The following is a 12,560-nucleotide window of genomic DNA, read 5'->3' on the forward strand; positions in this document are numbered from 1 at the left end:
TGTCGCCAAACTAACTTGGAGCAGCAGCAGCAGGAGACTGAAGCCAGGGCAGCAGCTTGCCGCCTCGGGTGGGTGGATGCAGCCAGAAAGGGCCACTCGTGTCCCTGGCAAAGCACCTCCAGCGTCTCCCCGTTTTCTCTCCAGTGGACGCGCAAGGCCCCCTACAGCTAGGGGAGGCAAGTGGATGGGCCTCATCTGCATATGTGGGCTCTAGAGGAAGAGTGCACCCTGGGAGACAAGGGGACACCTGGAGCGGGAAGTGCTCACGGGGGAGAAGTGCCTACAAGAGGCAGGAAGGGAGGGAGGCCACATCATGCCTCTCCATAGCCAGGCCTCTGGATGATGGGGCAGAAGCGGCCGTCACCCTAAGCTTCCTAGAAGTCCCAGCTGGGCCCCATGCTACCTAATATCTCGCCTGATCGAGCCTGGTCGAGCACTGGTCGAGCCTTCAGCCAAGGGACACAGGAGCCAAGGGGTCTGGCCTCGAGCCTTCAACCGAGGGACCCAGGAGCCCAGGGTCTGGCCTCAGTGCTTCCCAAGTCGGCCTTCAGCTGAAGCCTGCCTGGGCTGGGAGCCTCAGCTGCTGTTCCTGGGTGTGCTTCTTTCCTGCATGTGAAGGCCACCAGCGGCGAAGGTTGCCCTCCGCCTTCCAAGGAGTCGAGGGGATAGAAGCAGGAAAATTGTGTGTGTGTTTATTTCTTCTTTTTTAGAGATTCTTTCTATTTTTGTAAGGAACTGACGCCTGGGTGAGTGCTAGTGTGGCTTGAGGTAAATTCACGGGCAGCTTCTTTGCAAACTTTTGCCAAACCAACTTGGGGCAGCAGTGGGGTAGAGAGTCAGCCTTCTGCTGATGCCTGCCTAGGCGTGGCTGGGCTGGGGGCCTCAGCTGCTGTTACTGGGCCTGCTTCTTTCCTGGACTTGTAGGCCACCAGCCGGAGAAAGTAAGGGCCTCAACCAACATCGCCCTCTGCCTTCCAAAGAGTCGAGGAGTCCCCAGCAGGAAAATTGTGTGTGTGTTTATTTCTTCTTTTTTAGAGATGCTTTCTATTTTTGTAAGGAAACGACGCCTGGGTGAGTGCTAGTGTGGCGTGAGCTAAATTTACAGGCATCTTCTTTGCAAACTTTTGCCAAACCAACTTGGAGCAGCAGTGGGGTAGAGAGTCAGCCTTCTGCTGATGCCTGCCTGGGCTGGGCTGGTCTGGGGGCCTCAGCTGCTGTTACTGGGCCTGCTTCTTTCCTGGACTTGTAGGCCACCAGCCCGAGAAGGTAAGGGCCTCAACCAACATCGCCCTCTGCCTTCCAAAGAGTCGAGGTGTCCCCAGCAGGAAAATTGTGTGTGTGTATTTCTTCTTTTTTTAGAGATGCTTTCTATTTTTGTAAGGAACCGACGCCTGGGTGAGTGCTAGTGTGGCTTGAGGTAAATTTACGGGCAGCTTCTTTGCAAACTTTTGCCAAACCAACTTGGGGCAGCACTGGGGTAGAGAGTCAGCCTTCCGCTGATGCCTGCCTAGGCGTGGCTGGGCTGGGGGCCTCAGTTGCTGTTACTGGGCCTGCTTCTTTCCTGGACTTGTAGGCCGCCAGCCTGAGAAGGTAAGGCCTCAACCAACATCGCCCTCTGCCTTCCAAAGAGTCGAGGAGACCGCAGCAGGAAAATTGTGTGTGTGTTTATTTCTTCTTTTTTTAGAGGTGCTTTCTATTTTTGTAAGGAACTGACGCCTGGGTGAGTGCTAGTGTGGCGTGAGTTAAATTTACAGGCATCTTCTTTGCAAACTTTTGCCAAACCAACTTGGGGCAGCAGTGGGGTAGAGAGTCAGCCTTCTGCTGATGCCTGCCTAGGCGTGGCTGGGCTGGGGGCCTCAGCTGCTGTTACTGGGCCTGCTTCTTTCCTGGACTTGTAGGCCACCAGCCGGAGAAAGTAAGGGCCTCAACCAACATCGCCCTCTGCCTTCCAAAGAGTCGAGGAGTCCCCAGCAGGAAAATTGTGTGTGTGTTTATTTCTTCTTTTTTAGAGATGCTTTCTATTTTTGTAAGGAACCGACGCCTGGGTGAGTGCTAGTGTGGCTTGAGGTAAATGTGGCTTGAGGTAAATTTACGGGCAGCTTCTTTGCAAACTTTTGCCAAAACAACTTGGGGCAGCACTGGGGTAGAGAGTCAGCCTTCCGCTGATGCCTGCCTAGGCGTGGCTGGGCTGGGGGCCTCAGTTGCTGTTACTGGGCCTGCTTCTTTCCTGGACTTGTAGGCCGCCAGCCTGAGAAGGTAAGGCCTCAACCAACATCGCCCTCTGCCTTCCAAAGAGTCGAGGAGACCGCAGCAGGAAAATTGTGTGTGTGTTTATTTCTTCTTTTTTTAGAGGTGCTTTCTATTTTTGTAAGGAACTGACGCCTGGGTGAGTGCTAGTGTGGCTTGAGGTAAATTCACGGGCAGCTTCTTTGCAAACTTTTGCCAAACCAACTTGGGGCAGCAGTGGGGTAGAGAGTCAGCCTTAAGCTGATGCCTGCCTGGGCTGGGCTGGGGGCCTCAGCTGCTGTTACTGGGCCTGCTTCTTTCCTGGACTTGTAGGCCACCAGCCCGATATGGTAAGGGCCTCAACCAACATCACCCTCTGCCTTCCAAAGCGTCGAGGAGCCCCCAGCAGGAAAATTGTGTGTGTGTTTATTTCCATCTTTCTTTCCGAGTTTTTTTTTAAAGTTTTGTAAGGAACGGATGCTTGGGTGAGTGAGTGCAAGTGTGGCTTGGCCTGAATTTACAGACACTTTCTTTGCAAACATGAGTAGGCAAGTGGGTATTTCAAAAGTGGGTGCATGGAGCTGCTCGTTGCTTTTCCAAGCTGGCAGCTGTGGCTCCTGAGCTTGAGGCAAAAAGAAGGGCAGAAGCACACTGCAGAGGACAGCGTTCAGCCTTGCAAGAGGGCAGTGGACGTCGGAGGAGCCGACACAGCACAAGAGGCTCGGAATCTGCGCACTCTTCGCCTACGGCCATACCACCCTGAATGCGCCCGATCTCGTCCGATCTCGGAAGCTAAGCAGGGTCGGGCCTGGTTAGTACTTGGATGGGAGACCGCCTGGGAATACCAGGTGCTGTAGGCATTTTGCTACTCTGTGCCCGATAGGCGGCGTTCGTCTTCTCCGTCTTGAACTACATTTTTCCTCCATTCCGCTTTTAATTTTAACAAACACGGCGCGTGAAAAAGGCACAGGGGCAGACAGCAGCCCTCGCTCCAATGCAGAGCCCCGTCAGAGGCGGACACGTTGTCGCCAAACTAACTTGGAGCAGCAGCAGCAGGAGACTGAAGCCAGGGCAGCAGCTTGCCGCCTCGGGTGGGTGGATGCAGCCAGAAAGGGCCACTCGTGTCCCTGGCAAAGCACCTCCAGCGTCTCCCCGTTTTCTCTCCAGTGGACGCGCAAGGCCCCCTACAGCTAGGGGAGGCAAGTGGATGGGCCTCATCTGCATATGTGGGCTCTAGAGGAAGAGTGCACCCTGGGAGACAAGGGGACACCTGGAGCGGGAAGTGCTCACGGGGGAGAAGTGCCTACAAGAGGCAGGAAGGGAGGGAGGCCACATCATGCCTCTCCATAGCCAGGCCTCTGGATGATGGGGCAGAAGCGGCCGTCACCCTAAGCTTCCTAGAAGTCCCAGCTGGGCCCCATGCTACCTAATATCTCGCCTGATCGAGCCTGGTCGAGCACTGGTCGAGCCTTCAGCCAAGGGACACAGGAGCCAAGGGGTCTGGCCTCGAGCCTTCAGCCGAGGGACCCAGGAGCCCAGGGTCTGGCCTCAGTGCTTCCCAAGTCGGCCTTCAGCTGAAGCCTGCCTGGGCTGGGAGCCTCAGCTGCTGTTCCTGGGTGTGCTTCTTTCCTGCATGTGAAGGCCACCAGCGGCGAAGGTTGCCCTCCGCCTTCTAAGGAGTCGAGGAGACCGCAGCAGGAAAATTGTGTGTGTGTTTATTTCTTCTTTTTTTAGAGGTGCTTTCTATTTTTGTAAGGAAACGACGCCTGGGTGAGTGCTAGTGTGGCGTGAGCTAAATTTACAGGCATCTTCTTTGCAAACTTTTGCCAAACCAACTTGGAGCAGCAGTGGGGTAGAGAGTCAGCCTTCTGCTGATGCCTGCCTGGGCTGGGCTGGTCTGGGGGCCTCAGCTGCTGTTACTGGGCCTGCTTCTTTCCTGGACTTGTAGGCCACCAGCCCGAGAAGGTAAGGGCCTCAACCAACATCGCCCTCTGCCTTCCAAAGAGTCGAGGTGTCCCCAGCAGGAAAATTGTGTGTGTGTATTTCTTCTTTTTTTAGAGATGCTTTCTATTTTTGTAAGGAACCGACGCCTGGGTGAGTGCTAGTGTGGCTTGAGGTAAATTTACGGGCAGCTTCTTTGCAAACTTTTGCCAAACCAACTTGGGGCAGCACTGGGGTAGAGAGTCAGCCTTCCGCTGATGCCTGCCTAGGCGTGGCTGGGCTGGGGGCCTCAGTTGCTGTTACTGGGCCTGCTTCTTTCCTGGACTTGTAGGCCGCCAGCCTGAGAAGGTAAGGCCTCAACCAACATCGCCCTCTGCCTTCCAAAGAGTCGAGGAGACCGCAGCAGGAAAATTGTGTGTGTGTTTATTTCTTCTTTTTTTAGAGGTGCTTTCTATTTTTGTAAGGAACTGACGCCTGGGTGAGTGCTAGTGTGGCGTGAGTTAAATTTACAGGCATCTTCTTTGCAAACTTTTGCCAAACCAACTTGGGGCAGCAGTGGGGTAGAGAGTCAGCCTTCTGCTGATGCCTGCCTAGGCGTGGCTGGGCTGGGGGCCTCAGCTGCTGTTACTGGGCCTGCTTCTTTCCTGGACTTGTAGGCCACCAGCCGGAGAAAGTAAGGGCCTCAACCAACATCGCCCTCTGCCTTCCAAAGAGTCGAGGAGTCCCCAGCAGGAAAATTGTGTGTGTGTTTATTTCTTCTTTTTTAGAGATGCTTTCTATTTTTGTAAGGAACCGACGCCTGGGTGAGTGCTAGTGTGGCTTGAGGTAAATTTACGGGCAGCTTCTTTGCAAACTTTTGCCAAAACAACTTGGGGCAGCACTGGGGTAGAGAGTCAGCCTTCCGCTGATGCCTGCCTAGGCGTGGCTGGGCTGGGGGCCTCAGTTGCTGTTACTGGGCCTGCTTCTTTCCTGGACTTGTAGGCCGCCAGCCTGAGAAGGTAAGGCCTCAACCAACATCGCCCTCTGCCTTCCAAAGAGTCGAGGAGACCGCAGCAGGAAAATTGTGTGTGTGTTTATTTCTTCTTTTTTTAGAGGTGCTTTCTATTTTTGTAAGGAACTGACGCCTGGGTGAGTGCTAGTGTGGCTTGAGGTAAATTCACGGGCAGCTTCTTTGCAAACTTTTGCCAAACCAACTTGGGGCAGCAGTGGGGTAGAGAGTCAGCCTTAAGCTGATGCCTGCCTGGGCTGGGCTGGGCTGGGGGCCTCAGCTGCTGTTACTGGGCCTGCTTCTTTCCTGGACTTGTAGGTCACCAGCCCGATATGGTAAGGGCCTCAACCAACATCACCCTCTGCCTTCCAAAGCGTCGAGGAGCCCCCAGCAGGAAAATTGTGTGTGTGTTTATTTCCATCTTTCTTTCCGAGTTTTTTTTTAAAGTTTTGTAAGGAACGGATGCTTGGGTGAGTGAGTGCAAGTGTGGCTTGGCCTGAATTTACAGACACTTTCTTTGCAAACATGAGTAGGCAAGTGGGTATTTCAAAAGTGGGTGCATGGAGCTGCTCGTTGCTTTTCCAAGCTGGCAGCTGTGGCTCCTGAGCTTGAGGCAAAAAGAAGGGCAGAAGCACACTGCAGAGGACAGCGTTCAGCCTTGCAAGAGGGCAGTGGACGTCGGAGGAGCCGACACAGCACAAGAGGCTCGGAATCGGCGCACTCTTCGCCTACGGCCATACCACCCTGAATGCGCCCGATCTCGTCCGATCTCGGAAGCTAAGCAGGGTCGGGCCTGGTTAGTACTTGGATGGGAGACCGCCTGGGAATACCAGGTGCTGTAGGCATTTTGCTACTCTGTGCCCGATAGGCGGAGTTCGTCTTCTCCGTCTTGAACTACATTTTTCCTCCATTCCGCTTTTAATTTTAACAAACACGGCGCGTGAAAAAGGCACAGGGGCAGACAGCAGCCCTCGCTCCAATGCAGAGCCCCGTCAGAGGCGGACACGTTGTCGCCAAACTAACTTGGAGCAGCAGCAGCAGCAGCAGGAGACTGAAGCCAGGGCAGCAGCTTGCCGCCTCGGGTGGGTGGATGCAGCCAGAAAGGGCCACTCGTGTCCCTGGCAAAGCACCTCCAGCGTCTCCCCGTTTTCTCTCCAGTGGACGCGCAAGGCCCCCTACAGCTAGGGGAGGCAAGTGGATGGGCCTCATCTGCATATGTGGGCTCTAGAGGAAGAGTGCACCCTGGGAGACAAGGGGACACCTGGAGCGGGAAGTGCTCACGGGGGAGAAGTGCCTACAAGAGGCAGGAAGGGAGGGAGGCCACATCATGCCTCTCCATAGCCAGGCCTCTGGATGATGGGGCAGAAGCGGCCGTCACCCTAAGCTTCCTAGAAGTCCCAGCTGGGCCCCATGCTACCTAATATCTCGCCTGATCGAGCCTGGTCGAGCACTGGTCGAGCCTTCAGCCAAGGGACACAGGAGCCAAGGGGTCTGGCCTCGAGCCTTCAACCGAGGGACCCAGGAGCCCAGGGTCTGGCCTCAGTGCTTCCCAAGTCGGCCTTCAGCTGAAGCCTGCCTGGGCTGGGAGCCTCAGATGCTGTTCCTGGGTGTGCTTCTTTCCTGCATGTGAAGGCCACCAGCGGCGAAGGTTGCCCTCCGCCTTCCAAGGAGTCGAGGGGATAGAAGCAGGAAAATTGTGTGTGTGTTTATTTCTTCTTTTTTAGAGATTCTTTCTATTTTTGTAAGGAACTGACGCTTGGGTGAGTGCTAGTGTGGCTTGAGGTAAATTCACGGGCAGCTTCTTTGCAAACTTTTGCCAAACCAACTTGGGGCAGCAGTGGGGTAGAGAGTCAGCCTTCTGCTGATGCCTGCCTAGGCGTGGCTGGGCTGGGGGCCTCAGCTGCTGTTACTGGGCCTGCTTCTTTCCTGGACTTGTAGGCCACCAGCCGGAGAAAGTAAGGGCCTCAACCAACATCGCCCTCTGCCTTCCAAAGAGTCGAGGAGTCCCCAGCAGGAAAATTGTGTGTGTGTTTATTTCTTCTTTTTTAGAGATGCTTTCTATTTTTGTAAGGAAACGACGCCTGGGTGAGTGCTAGTGTGGCGTGAGCTAAATTTACAGGCATCTTCTTTGCAAACTTTTGCCAAACCAACTTGGAGCAGCAGTGGGGTAGAGAGTCAGCCTTCTGCTGATGCCTGCCTGGGCTGGGCTGGTCTGGGGGCCTCAGCTGCTGTTACTGGGCCTGCTTCTTTCCTGGACTTGTAGGCCACCAGCCCGAGAAGGTAAGGGCCTCAACCAACATCGCCCTCTGCCTTCCAAAGAGTCGAGGTGTCCCCAGCAGGAAAATTGTGTGTGTGTATTTCTTCTTTTTTTAGAGATGCTTTCTATTTTTGTAAGGAACCGACGCCTGGGTGAGTGCTAGTGTGGCTTGAGGTAAATTTACGGGCAGCTTCTTTGCAAACTTTTGCCAAACCAACTTGGGGCAGCACTGGGGTAGAGAGTCAGCCTTCCGCTGATGCCTGCCTAGGCGTGGCTGGGCTGGGGGCCTCAGTTGCTGTTACTGGGCCTGCTTCTTTCCTGGACTTGTAGGCCGCCAGCCTGAGAAGGTAAGGCCTCAACCAACATCGCCCTCTGCCTTCCAAAGAGTCGAGGAGACCGCAGCAGGAAAATTGTGTGTGTGTTTATTTCTTCTTTTTTTAGAGGTGCTTTCTATTTTTGTAAGGAACTGACGCCTGGGTGAGTGCTAGTGTGGCGTGAGTTAAATTTACAGGCATCTTCTTTGCAAACTTTTGCCAAACCAACTTGGGGCAGCAGTGGGGTAGAGAGTCAGCCTTCTGCTGATGCCTGCCTAGGCGTGGCTGGGCTGGGGGCCTCAGCTGCTGTTACTGGGCCTGCTTCTTTCCTGGACTTGTAGGCCACCAGCCGGAGAAAGTAAGGGCCTCAACCAACATCGCCCTCTGCCTTCCAAAGAGTCGAGGAGTCCCCAGCAGGAAAATTGTGTGTGTGTTTATTTCTTCTTTTTTAGAGATGCTTTCTATTTTTGTAAGGAACCGACGCCTGGGTGAGTGCTAGTGTGGCTTGAGGTAAATGTGGCTTGAGGTAAATTTACGGGCAGCTTCTTTGCAAACTTTTGCCAAAACAACTTGGGGCAGCACTGGGGTAGAGAGTCAGCCTTCCGCTGATGCCTGCCTAGGCGTGGCTGGGCTGGGGGCCTCAGTTGCTGTTACTGGGCCTGCTTCTTTCCTGGACTTGTAGGCCGCCAGCCTGAGAAGGTAAGGCCTCAACCAACATCGCCCTCTGCCTTCCAAAGAGTCGAGGAGACCGCAGCAGGAAAATTGTGTGTGTGTTTATTTCTTCTTTTTTTAGAGGTGCTTTCTATTTTTGTAAGGAACTGACGCCTGGGTGAGTGCTAGTGTGGCTTGAGGTAAATTCACGGGCAGCTTCTTTGCAAACTTTTGCCAAACCAACTTGGGGCAGCACTGGGGTAGAGAGTCAGCCTTCCGCTGATGCCTGCCTAGGCGTGGCTGGGCTGGGGGCCTCAGTTGCTGTTACTGGGCCTGCTTCTTTCCTGGACTTGTAGGCCGCCAGCCTGAGAAGGTAAGGCCTCAACCAACATCGCCCTCTGCCTTCCAAAGAGTCGAGGAGACCGCAGCAGGAAAATTGTGTGTGTGTTTATTTCTTCTTTTTTTAGAGGTGCTTTCTATTTTTGTAAGGAACTGACGCCTGGGTGAGTGCTAGTGTGGCGTGAGTTAAATTTACAGGCATCTTCTTTGCAAACTTTTGCCAAACCAACTTGGGGCAGCAGTGGGGTAGAGAGTCAGCCTTCTGCTGATGCCTGCCTAGGCGTGGCTGGGCTGGGGGCCTCAGCTGCTGTTACTGGGCCTGCTTCTTTCCTGGACTTGTAGGCCACCAGCCGGAGAAAGTAAGGGCCTCAACCAACATCGCCCTCTGCCTTCCAAAGAGTCGAGGAGTCCCCAGCAGGAAAATTGTGTGTGTGTTTATTTCTTCTTTTTTAGAGATGCTTTCTATTTTTGTAAGGAACCGACGCCTGGGTGAGTGCTAGTGTGGCTTGAGGTAAATTTACGGGCAGCTTCTTTGCAAACTTTTGCCAAAACAACTTGGGGCAGCACTGGGGTAGAGAGTCAGCCTTCCGCTGATGCCTGCCTAGGCGTGGCTGGGCTGGGGGCCTCAGTTGCTGTTACTGGGCCTGCTTCTTTCCTGGACTTGTAGGCCGCCAGCCTGAGAAGGTAAGGCCTCAACCAACATCGCCCTCTGCCTTCCAAAGAGTCGAGGAGACCGCAGCAGGAAAATTGTGTGTGTGTTTATTTCTTCTTTTTTTAGAGGTGCTTTCTATTTTTGTAAGGAACTGACGCCTGGGTGAGTGCTAGTGTGGCTTGAGGTAAATTCACGGGCAGCTTCTTTGCAAACTTTTGCCAAACCAACTTGGGGCAGCAGTGGGGTAGAGAGTCAGCCTTAAGCAGATGCCTGCCTGGGCTGGGCTGGGCTGGGGGCCTCAGCTGCTGTTACTGGGCCTGCTTCTTTCCTGGACTTGTAGGTCACCAGCCCGATATGGTAAGGGCCTCAACCAACATCACCCTCTGCCTTCCAAAGCGTCGAGGAGCCCCCAGCAGGAAAATTGTGTGTGTGTTTATTTCCATCTTTCTTTCCGAGTTTTTTTTTAAAGTTTTGTAAGGAACGGATGCTTGGGTGAGTGAGTGCAAGTGTGGCTTGGCCTGAATTTACAGACACTTTCTTTGCAAACATGAGTAGGCAAGTGGGTATTTCAAAAGTGGGTGCATGGAGCTGCTCGTTGCTTTTCCAAGCTGGCAGCTGTGGCTCCTGAGCTTGAGGCAAAAAGAAGGGCAGAAGCACACTGCAGAGGACAGCGTTCAGCCTTGCAAGAGGGCAGTGGACGTCGGAGGAGCCGACACAGCACAAGAGGCTCGGAATCGGCGCACTCTTCGCCTACGGCCATACCACCCTGAATGCGCCCGATCTCGTCCGATCTCGGAAGCTAAGCAGGGTCGGGCCTGGTTAGTACTTGGATGGGAGACCGCCTGGGAATACCAGGTGCTGTAGGCATTTTGCTACTCTGTGCCCGATAGGCGGAGTTCGTCTTCTCCGTCTTGAACTACATTTTTCCTCCATTCCGCTTTTAATTTTAACAAACACGGCGCGTGAAAAAGGCACAGGGGCAGACAGCAGCCCTCGCTCCAATGCAGAGCCCCGTCAGAGGCGGACACGTTGTCGCCAAACTAACTTGGAGCAGCAGCAGCAGCAGCAGGAGACTGAAGCCAGGGCAGCAGCTTGCCGCCTCGGGTGGGTGGATGCAGCCAGAAAGGGCCACTCGTGTCCCTGGCAAAGCACCTCCAGCGTCTCCCCGTTTTCTCTCCAGTGGACGCGCAAGGCCCCCTACAGCTAGGGGAGGCAAGTGGATGGGCCTCATCTGCATATGTGGGCTCTAGAGGAAGAGTGCACCCTGGGAGACAAGGGGACACCTGGAGCGGGAAGTGCTCACGGGGGAGAAGTGCCTACAAGAGGCAGGAAGGGAGGGAGGCCACATCATGCCTCTCCATAGCCAGGCCTCTGGATGATGGGGCAGAAGCGGCCGTCACCCTAAGCTTCCTAGAAGTCCCAGCTGGGCCCCATGCTACCTAATATCTCGCCTGATCGAGCCTGGTCGAGCACTGGTCGAGCCTTCAGCCAAGGGACACAGGAGCCAAGGGGTCTGGCCTCGAGCCTTCAGCCGAGGGACCCAGGAGCCCAGGGTCTGGCCTCAGTGCTTCCCAAGTCGGCCTTCAGCTGAAGCCTGCCTGGGCTGGGAGCCTCAGCTGCTGTTCCTGGGTGTGCTTCTTTCCTGCATGTGAAGGCCACCAGCGGCGAAGGTTGCCCTCCGCCTTCTAAGGAGTCGAGGAGACCGCAGCAGGAAAATTGTGTGTGTGTTTATTTCTTCTTTTTTTAGAGGTGCTTTCTATTTTTGCAAGGAACTGACGCCTGGATGAGTGCTAGTGTGGCTTGAGGTAAATTCACGGGCAGCTTCTTTGCAAACTTTTGCCAAACCAACTTGGGGCAGCAGTGGGGTAGAGAGTCAGCCTTCTGCTGATGCCTGCCTAGGCGTGGCTGGGCTGGGGGCCTCAGCTGCTGTTACTGGGCCTGCTTCTTTCCTGGACTTGTAGGCCACCAGCCGGAGAAAGTAAGGGCCTCAACCAACATCGCCCTCTGCCTTCCAAAGAGTCGAGGAGTCCCCAGCAGGAAAATTGTGTGTGTGTTTATTTCTTCTTTTTTAGAGATGCTTTCTATTTTTGTAAGGAAACGACGCCTGGGTGAGTGCTAGTGTGGCGTGAGCTAAATTTACAGGCATCTTCTTTGCAAACTTTTGCCAAACCAACTTGGAGCAGCAGTGGGGTAGAGAGTCAGCCTTCTGCTGATGCCTGCCTGGGCTGGGCTGGTCTGGGGGCCTCAGCTGCTGTTACTGGGCCTGCTTCTTTCCTGGACTTGTAGGCCACCAGCCCGAGAAGGTAAGGGCCTCAACCAACATCGCCCTCTGCCTTCCAAAGAGTCGAGGTGTCCCCAGCAGGAAAATTGTGTGTGTGTATTTCTTCTTTTTTTAGAGATGCTTTCTATTTTTGTAAGGAACCGACGCCTGGGTGAGTGCTAGTGTGGCTTGAGGTAAATTTACGGGCAGCTTCTTTGCAAACTTTTGCCAAACCAACTTGGGGCAGCACTGGGGTAGAGAGTCAGCCTTCCGCTGATGCCTGCCTAGGCGTGGCTGGGCTGGGGGCCTCAGTTGCTGTTACTGGGCCTGCTTCTTTCCTGGACTTGTAGGCCGCCAGCCTGAGAAGGTAAGGCCTCAACCAACATCGCCCTCTGCCTTCCAAAGAGTCGAGGAGACCGCAGCAGGAAAATTGTGTGTGTGTTTATTTCTTCTTTTTTTAGAGGTGCTTTCTATTTTTGTAAGGAACTGACGCCTGGGTGAGTGCTAGTGTGGCGTGAGTTAAATTTACAGGCATCTTCTTTGCAAACTTTTGCCAAACCAACTTGGGGCAGCAGTGGGGTAGAGAGTCAGCCTTCTGCTGATGCCTGCCTAGGCGTGGCTGGGCTGGGGGCCTCAGCTGCTGTTACTGGGCCTGCTTCTTTCCTGGACTTGTAGGCCACCAGCCGGAGAAAGTAAGGGCCTCAACCAACATCGCCCTCTGCCTTCCAAAGAGTCGAGGAGTCCCCAGCAGGAAAATTGTGTGTGTGTTTATTTCTTCTTTTTTAGAGATGCTTTCTATTTTTGTAAGGAACCGACGCCTGGGTGAGTGCTAGTGTGGCTTGAGGTAAATTTACGGGCAGCTTCTTTGCAAACTTTTGCCAAAACAACTTGGGGCAGCACTGGGGTAGAGAGTCAGCCTTCCGCTGATGCCT

The 12,560-nt window shown here is 54.2% G+C and overlaps 3 non-coding genes across 3 annotated transcripts; all 3 read left to right on the forward strand.

Moving 5' to 3' along the window:
- The first annotated feature begins 2,967 nt into the window (after positions 1 to 2,967).
- Positions 2,968 to 3,086, forward strand: LOC138558874 (5S ribosomal RNA). Its single transcript, XR_011298992.1, has one exon. It is a non-coding gene; the product is annotated as a 5S ribosomal RNA (ribosomal RNA).
- Positions 3,087 to 5,881: 2,795 nt separating this feature from the next.
- LOC138558875 (5S ribosomal RNA) lies at positions 5,882 to 6,000 on the forward strand. Its single transcript, XR_011298993.1, has one exon. It is a non-coding gene; the product is annotated as a 5S ribosomal RNA (ribosomal RNA).
- A 4,116-nt stretch (positions 6,001 to 10,116) lies between these two features.
- On the forward strand, positions 10,117 to 10,235 carry LOC138558876 (5S ribosomal RNA). Its single transcript, XR_011298994.1, has one exon. It is a non-coding gene; the product is annotated as a 5S ribosomal RNA (ribosomal RNA).
- The last annotated feature ends 2,325 nt before the right edge of the window (positions 10,236 to 12,560 follow it).

The sequence above is a fragment of the Ambystoma mexicanum genome, unplaced genomic scaffold (genome assembly GCF_040938575.1).
Source record: "Ambystoma mexicanum isolate Mex_15411 unplaced genomic scaffold, UKY_AmexF1_1 Mex_scaf34, whole genome shotgun sequence".
In the NCBI taxonomy this organism is placed as follows: domain Eukaryota; kingdom Metazoa; phylum Chordata; class Amphibia; order Caudata; family Ambystomatidae; genus Ambystoma; species Ambystoma mexicanum.